The sequence below is a fragment of the Apium graveolens genome, unplaced genomic scaffold, assembly GCF_009905375.1.
Source record: "Apium graveolens cultivar Ventura unplaced genomic scaffold, ASM990537v1 ctg1301, whole genome shotgun sequence".
Classification (NCBI taxonomy): Eukaryota; Viridiplantae; Streptophyta; class Magnoliopsida; order Apiales; family Apiaceae; genus Apium; species Apium graveolens.
The window spans coordinates 65743-73655 of NW_027417181.1; the positions used below are offsets into that span (position 1 = coordinate 65743).

Here is a 7913-nt window from a genome sequence, read left to right on the forward strand (position 1 = left end):
AGCAACATTCAAATTTTTTTATTGAAAGAGGGTAGTGATCTAATAATTGTTTTATCGAGTGAGTGTAGCGATCTATTAACATAGAATTTTGTTAAATAAGAAGGGAATTTCTGACAATATCTTGATTATTTATAATAAAGTTAATCAGAAGTAAGTAAGGGTCAAATGATAAGAGGAAACACTACTAGAATTCTGTCAATAGACATCGGTCCTTAGACATCGGTTGCTCAGACGACCGATGTTAAAGTTCTTTTAGACATCAGTTATTTTAAAACCGATGTTAATGCTTATATTAGATATCGGTCGAGAAAATAACCGTTGTCTATAGTTATTTTTCAAAAATGAGAAACGTTAGTTAGACATCAGTTTTTTATATAACCGACGTCTTTGTCTTATAGACATCGGTTGTATTTTACAACCGTTGTCGATGATTAGCTTAAAAAAATTAAAAAAAAAATACGCGGAAACTTTCCCCCCTTTATTCCACAAATATTCCCCCTTAACAAAAAAAACCCGTTTCCCCATTACTAAATTATTTTCCTCTCTCTCTCTCAATTCACTCTGGTCTCTCTCTCTTCCATCTCTCTGGTGCTCTATCTCTTCCATCTCTCTGGTTCTCTGTCACACACACACCATGTCAGTTGATTGCAAGTATATATGGTTTCAATTAAACCCCGAATGGAAGAACACCTTCAATTACTCAAACTCCATCTATGAGAACCCCTAATTTCTGAACAGGTTTGTTTGTTCAATTAGGTTTAAGATAATTGAATTGAAAATCTGTTTTTATCCTTCAATAGTGGCCAATGAGCGGTTTCGCGATTTATATATATGCATAAATGTTATGATATTTTTGGCTTTTATGATTTCATTCTATTATGTTCGGGTTAACAGGCGATTGAAGATGCAGTAGCATAGGCATTTGTTGAGCACTAGTCAACATTCGATATGGACAGATCTGGTTTGCTAATATATACCAAGATAACTCTATGTTGACTTTCTAATTTTCTGTGTTTTTTGGTGATTAATGGATGTTTTTTGTTTTAGTTCTTAAAGTATGTAACGGGTTTTAACTTTGATACCTCGTTGACAAATTTGGTGTGTGGGTTTCTGATGTATTGCTTAAAAATTTAATCCTGATATTCTTCATCTCGATTTAGTTCTTAATTATTATTGGGTTTTGTTTTTTAAATTTTGTTTCTCTCTTTTTTCCAAAAGGTTCAGAGGTTCGTTGAGCTTCACATGTTTGTATTCACTTTCATAGTCTTAAATTTTCCAATAACCTTAAACTAGGAGAGAGATAGAGATAGATGAGTTAGAGAGAGAGAGAAAGAGTGTCTATGTGTGTGTTTTGCTGATTATAATAATTGGAGAATTTGACAGATCTTGGATAAGCAAGTGTTAACAGTATTGAAAGCGGTGGAAGATAAGATAGATAATGAGATCTCAGCTCTAGATCGTCTCGATTTGGAGGATATCAAGGTTTTGAGAGAGTAGAGGTTACAGCAGATGAAGAAAATGGCTGAGAAGATGAGATAAGGGGTTGTGTTAGGTTATGGTGAGTACTTGGAGATTTATGTCGAGAAGGAGTTCTTTTCTGTTGTTAAAGCTAGTGATAGCGTTTGTCAATTTTATCGCGAAAATTGGCCTTTCAAGGTATGATTATTATGTGTATCTCCGTGTTCGTAACTAATTTTATGTTTTGTGTTGTATATTTTGTGTAATGCATCAAGTTTGATAGTGTATTAGTAATTGATGATTTTGTGGTGGAGTGAAATTACCCAACTGTTATTGTGTCAGTTTTTTTAATAAAAAGATTTTGTCGAATTGTGGTTTCGAATTAGAATTAGTTTGTTAAATGGACTATTATAAGAGTTGGTAAATAGCTATCAATTTATGCAAAGTGAGGCTAGATACATGGTATGTTCTACAGGTAATACAGGGTATGTTCTAAAGTTTCCCTTGTGATGATTATCAATGGGTATCTTGTCCTGGATTTTTTCATTTCTAAAGTTAACGAAATGTTGTTTGGGTTTGTGGTCTATACTGAAACTGCTGCATACGTGGCAATGCTTTCTTGATAGACTCCAGAGGTGTTGTAGTGATTCAAAGTCAAAGGAGACAACTTTGTGTGTAAATAATGATAACTTTGTCAAACAGGTTTTTGGTGGTCGCCTAGTAAGCAAGGTAATCTTGTAATTAAATGCTTAGTTTTTACATAAATCTCTTTTACTCATTCACATATAAATGACTCTTTGTATGTGTTAAAAAATTTCAGCTGAAATGTTGTAATTGCGAGCACTTATCTGATACTTATGAGCCCTCCATTGATTTGAGCCTGGAGATTAAAGATGTAACTACCCTCCAGGATGCTCTTGAATCGTTTACAAAGCTTAAAAAGATAGAAGATCCAGATACAAAGTTCATTTGTGAAAACTGCAAGGAAGAAGTGTTGATTCACTATAGGAAAAAGTCCAAATTTGGGTTTACTGTCTACCCATCACCACAGGTTTCAACTTCTGTCGTTGAACCCTACAACAATGTCCTTTCAACCCATTCACTCCCGGAACACACTGATATCTCTATTCTTCTGGACAATTAGGCCATTTATGACATTTGTAGGCGCTCGCTAGACATTGAGCGTCCCACCTACACCAACCTTAACAGGCTTGTTTCTCAGGTATCACTCTTCATGATTTTATCTAAATTTTTTTGTTTTTTCCATTCTTATCTGGACCTGTGTACATTTTTTGAACTTCATTGAAACACACCCAAACATTTTTGCTCATTCTCTTGGGGAAGATGATATAGGGGAATTATATTTTCTGAATTTGTTCTAATGCTAGTTCTTTAGTATTCCTAATCATTTGGTCTGTATATGTTTAATTCAGATGATTTCCTCCTTGACTGCATCTCTGCGATTTGATGGTGCTATAAATATGGATATGACTGAGTTCCAGACCAACTTGGTCCCATATCCACGGATCCATTTCATGCTTTCATCATATGCCCATGTCATATCAGTTGAAAAGGCATACCATGAGCAACTCTCTGTGGCTGATATAACCAACACTGCGTTTGAGCCATCCTCCATGATGGCCAAGTGTGATCCTCGTCATGGGAAGTACATGGATTGCTATTTGATGTATCGTGGTGATGTTGTCCCCAAGGATGTCAATGCAGTTGTTGCAACTATCAAGACCTAGCGGACAATTCAGTTTGTTGACTGGTGCCCAATTGGATTCAAGTATAGAATCGACTATCAGTCCCCTACTGTTGTTCCTGGCGGAGACCTTGCCAAGGTTTAGAGGGCTGTCTGCATGATTTCAAACTCCACCAGTGTGGCTGAGGTGTTCTCCCGCATTGACCACAAGTTTGATATCATGCATAATATTGGAAATTTTTTAATGCTTCATGTTCTATAACCATTTAATTATAACTTTAGTATCTGCTCACCATTTATGTATTTATAGTAGTTTTGAGATCTATATGCTACTTCAGGGCATTACTACTCTTTCCTTAGTTCTGCTCCAAACACCTGGTACAAGTTTGATGAGTCAAGGGTGAGCACATGTCCTCCATTTATTTAGTGTCACCTACCTTATTAATTGATACATACTAATTGATTCCCTAATCACTGTTTCAGTTTATGCATCAGATATCTTTTAAAGGATTGGAAAATTTTTAGGCGAGACATATATCTTTTTATTGATTGGAAGCATGGTAAAGAAAATTGGAGCCCGCATGAAAGGGGATGACTTGAGTACTAGAAATAGAAATATGGTTAATTTTACACATTAGTTGTACTTTGTTTAGAATGATGAACATATTTGATATTAGTTGTACACATTGAGAATTTGTTGATCTTGAATTCAATTGAGTAATAATATATATGCATTGGTTGAGTTTTGAGATTTAAGTTTTTTAATAAATTGTCTAATATTCGATGTTAATGAAGGGATATTAGCATATATAAACAAGGCAATAACATCAATTCAAAAATAAACACCTGATGTCTATTTATCATATTAACATCGGTTATTTAAAAAATAAACGATGTCTATTGTTCAAATTGACATCGGTTATTTAGAAAACAATCAATGTCTATTGTTCAAATTAACATCGGTTCTTTAAATACAACCGATGTCTAATAGGTTATAGATATCTGTTTTTTATTTGTAATCGATGTTGTTTTATAAATATTGCTTGTGTGTTATAGTTTTAAATAGGTCTAATCATCATAATATTACATTTCTGAACTTGACATTACACAATTATATAACATCAATGTGAATTAGACATCAGAAATTTTCCAGAAACGATGTGTAATATTACATAGAAATCGGTTTTTAACCGATGTCTATGAGAAAATATATTTAACATCAGTCGTGAAGACATCATACATTTTTTACATAGACATCGGTTTTTAACAGATGTCTAAGGTCTTTTTTCTAGTAGTGAAAAAATCTTAATAAAATTAAAATTTGGTATAAATATAGTATATACAACATATACAACATTATCACCACAAATAACAATCAAATTAAACCTAATTTCGGATAGTATGGGTGACCATGGGTTTTGAAACCCGACCTAACCGACCCTACCGGACCTAACCCGCCTTAAACCAACCTAAAAAATTCAAACCGAAATTGAATCATGTTAAATATTATTAAAATTGAATTAAATGGGTTAGTTTAGGGTTTTGCGTGCAACCTACCGATTCCAACTTGACCCGCACACCTACTTCTTTTGAGTTCATTTAGTCTTTTTCTTATAAGTTTATATGACTTAATTTAATAAACGAAAAGTCAGTATTCCATGTGATCGTATGCATGTAACAAGAATGCTTTGTTACATACAATTCAAGTAATTTTTATGTTTTTATTTTATTATTTTTTTATTATAGGAAAGTTTTGGGAAAGAGTTGATTTGTTGCTTGACGGATTGAAAGGAATATGTCCTAAGTCCAATCATGTATTAGGATTTAGGAATAACTTCCTGTGTAATCTGTTTTGATTTCATTGATATTAATAAAAGACTTGTTTTGTTTTTATTACGGGCTCTATCTATTTAAGTGTTTAAATAAGATATACCATAGTTTAGAGTAAAGCTTTTTATGGATTATGATGAGATCATAATAGTGAGACCTAAAAAGATGATAACTCTAAACTTAAATAGTTCCTGGTCGTAGGATTACTAACTGGTAATTAATAATCTGCAGAGATCGGTACATACTATACTTGCTTCATTATGAAGGATGTCTGTTCTCATAGACATTTGTGTGGTGACACTATAGCTAGTATGTAGGTGCTTATTATGGAATAAGTTCACTGAACATGACTCGCACGGCTGAACAACTGATGGAGTTCACTCACGTGTCAGCAGTTGTTCATATAGTGATAGTTGTACAAGTATCCTTAGACTTGAGGTCATCATAGTCATGTTGTGTACACTAAACTATGCTTTGGTTTAGTTCTTAGTCTCCAGGGACAATTATTAGGGCTCTTCTGGGTATAGGAATTTGTACACGAAGATAGTGTATGATCAATAAAGGATCTACCCCTTCTAGTGAAGGAAGCGAATGTTCAACGCTGATCCACTTATGCTAGTTCAGGAATCTCTGGCCATAGTAAATGAAATTAGAAAGGAGTTTCTAATTTACATAGAACTACGCATAGTAAATGGTAAGCAAAGTGATTGAATTAGATAGGCTTGACACGAGATCCATGCCTTGTATTTAATCGGGACATTGTAGGGTAGAAGGAGTTTATTGTACGGTAACTATTCACTGAATAGGTTCTTGGTATTCTGAGCAGTGAATTCATATTATCCGGATAGTGGCGATATGCTGAGAAGTATCCCTCACGATGTAGAATAAATATGATTAATTAATTAATCATATTTAATAAATTAGAGAATTTATATTACTAATGATAAAATAGTTTTATTATTATTTATTTTACTACCGGCTTAATATTGAACCTACAGGGTCACACCATAAAAAGAGAATGATTTAATGGTGGAGGAATTAATTAATAATGGCTAATAATTATTTATTTATGAAATAAATAATTAATTGGAAAATTTAATAATTGATTAAATGAGATTTAATTGATTATAAATTAATTAAGAAAAGTTCTTAATATTATTAATTAAGGATTTAATTTTTGGAAATTAAATCAAGAGAGAGAATTATTTCTAAAGTGTTTAGAAAAAGGATTAATAATTAAAAGGTGTTTTAATTATTAATGAGAATAATAAATGGGATAATAATAATATTATTTATGGGAAAATTTCTGCTGAAAATTTTGCCTATAAATACACTATTATTGACCCTATTTTATTCTTACCCACATGCTAACCCGAAAACCCAAAAAGTTTGAAAAACCCAATTCTCTCCACCTTCTTCCTCCTCCTTAACATCGTTTTCTTGGTGGATACCGGTGGAGTGCTTCACACTTGAGGAGCAACTGCTAAGGATCTCTGATCGTTGTCTCCGAATTATTTTAAAAGGTTAGATTCGATCCCTCGAATTTTTATTCACGATTTATATGCTTTTATTTGGATTTTGTATGTATAAAAGTGTTTTTCCATGCCCTCGCTGCGTTAAAAATCCAACACGGATGACACAAAATAAATTAATTTGCCTAGTAGCTTATATTACCCAACCTAAACCGAACCAAACTGACCAAAAATCTAGTCGACCCAACTCGATAAAATTTAAACTTACTTTAATGGGGTTAAATATATATAACTGAATTAAATGAATTGGGTTAGAGTTTTGTTCGTGATCCGCCTAACTTGACCCGCGTGCACCCCTACCGAATAGTAGTTTTTAAGCATAAGATATTTATTGCAAATTCATAATATACATGAATTTGGTAGGAAATGAGGATATTTGGTAGGAAATAGACCAGACGCCCACGTAAATTCCTACCAGGAATTTCCTACAATCTCTTTGAATATATTTAAAAAAACTTTGTTTGGATATGCCCTGAGTTAGCGTTTTGGACTTTTTTGGGTTTTTTCATAACAACCTAATGTGTTATATAAACTCTCTAGGTCATAACCTAAACTTATGTTGTAATCTGTATCCTTAAGATTAAATTTCTTTAAGTTTATTATAATCTTTCTTGCTTCCGTTAGAACAAATCGGTACTCAGAGCTAAGGCTAGTTCTTTTGGGTTTTAAAGTTTCATGAATCTGTTTGACAAAAAGGTGTCTTCTTTAAACATGAAGATTGATAGATTCATTGGGAGAAATAATTTCGGTCTATGACAGATCAAGATGTGAGCCTTGCTAAAGCAGCAAGGACTGTAGGCACCACTTTCGGAAAAATCTAAACAGGGTGCAAATAACAGGGAATCGAATAGTTTGGAGGAGAAGGCACATTCGATAATCATGATATATTTGGCTGATGACGTCATCACTAAGATAGCTGATCAAGAAACTGCGGCCAGCCTGTGAATGAAACTTGAAAGTTTATATATGACAAAGTCCATAACCAACTAATTGCTTCTCAAGCAACGTCTGTTCAGCCTGCTTATGCAGGAATGTATATTTCTTAGGGATGATCTTGATAGGTTAAATACTATTTTGTTAGATTTTTGAAATATAGATGTTAAATTAGAAGATGAGGATGTTGACCAATTTCTTTTATTGTTTTTGCCATTGTCTTATGAGAATTTCATTGTTGGGAAAGATATTTTATCACTAGAAGAAGTAAGATTTGCCCTTCATACATGAAAAAGGTGCCTCAATGGAGAAGATTTAAGTACATAAAATGTTGGGTATGCTGGAGATGTTGATATCAGGATGTCTACGACTGGTTATGTATTTACTCTGAGTGGTTTAGTTGTTAGTTCGAAGGGAACTCTGCAGCCTACAGTTATTTTATCTACTACTGAAGC

General features: G+C 33.3%; 1 pseudogene; it reads left to right on the top strand.

The window, feature by feature from the left end:
- The first annotated feature begins 948 nt into the window (after window positions 1–948).
- On the top strand, window positions 949–3425 carry LOC141699786 (tubulin alpha-4 chain-like; annotated as a pseudogene).
- The last annotated feature ends 4488 nt before the right edge of the window (window positions 3426–7913 follow it).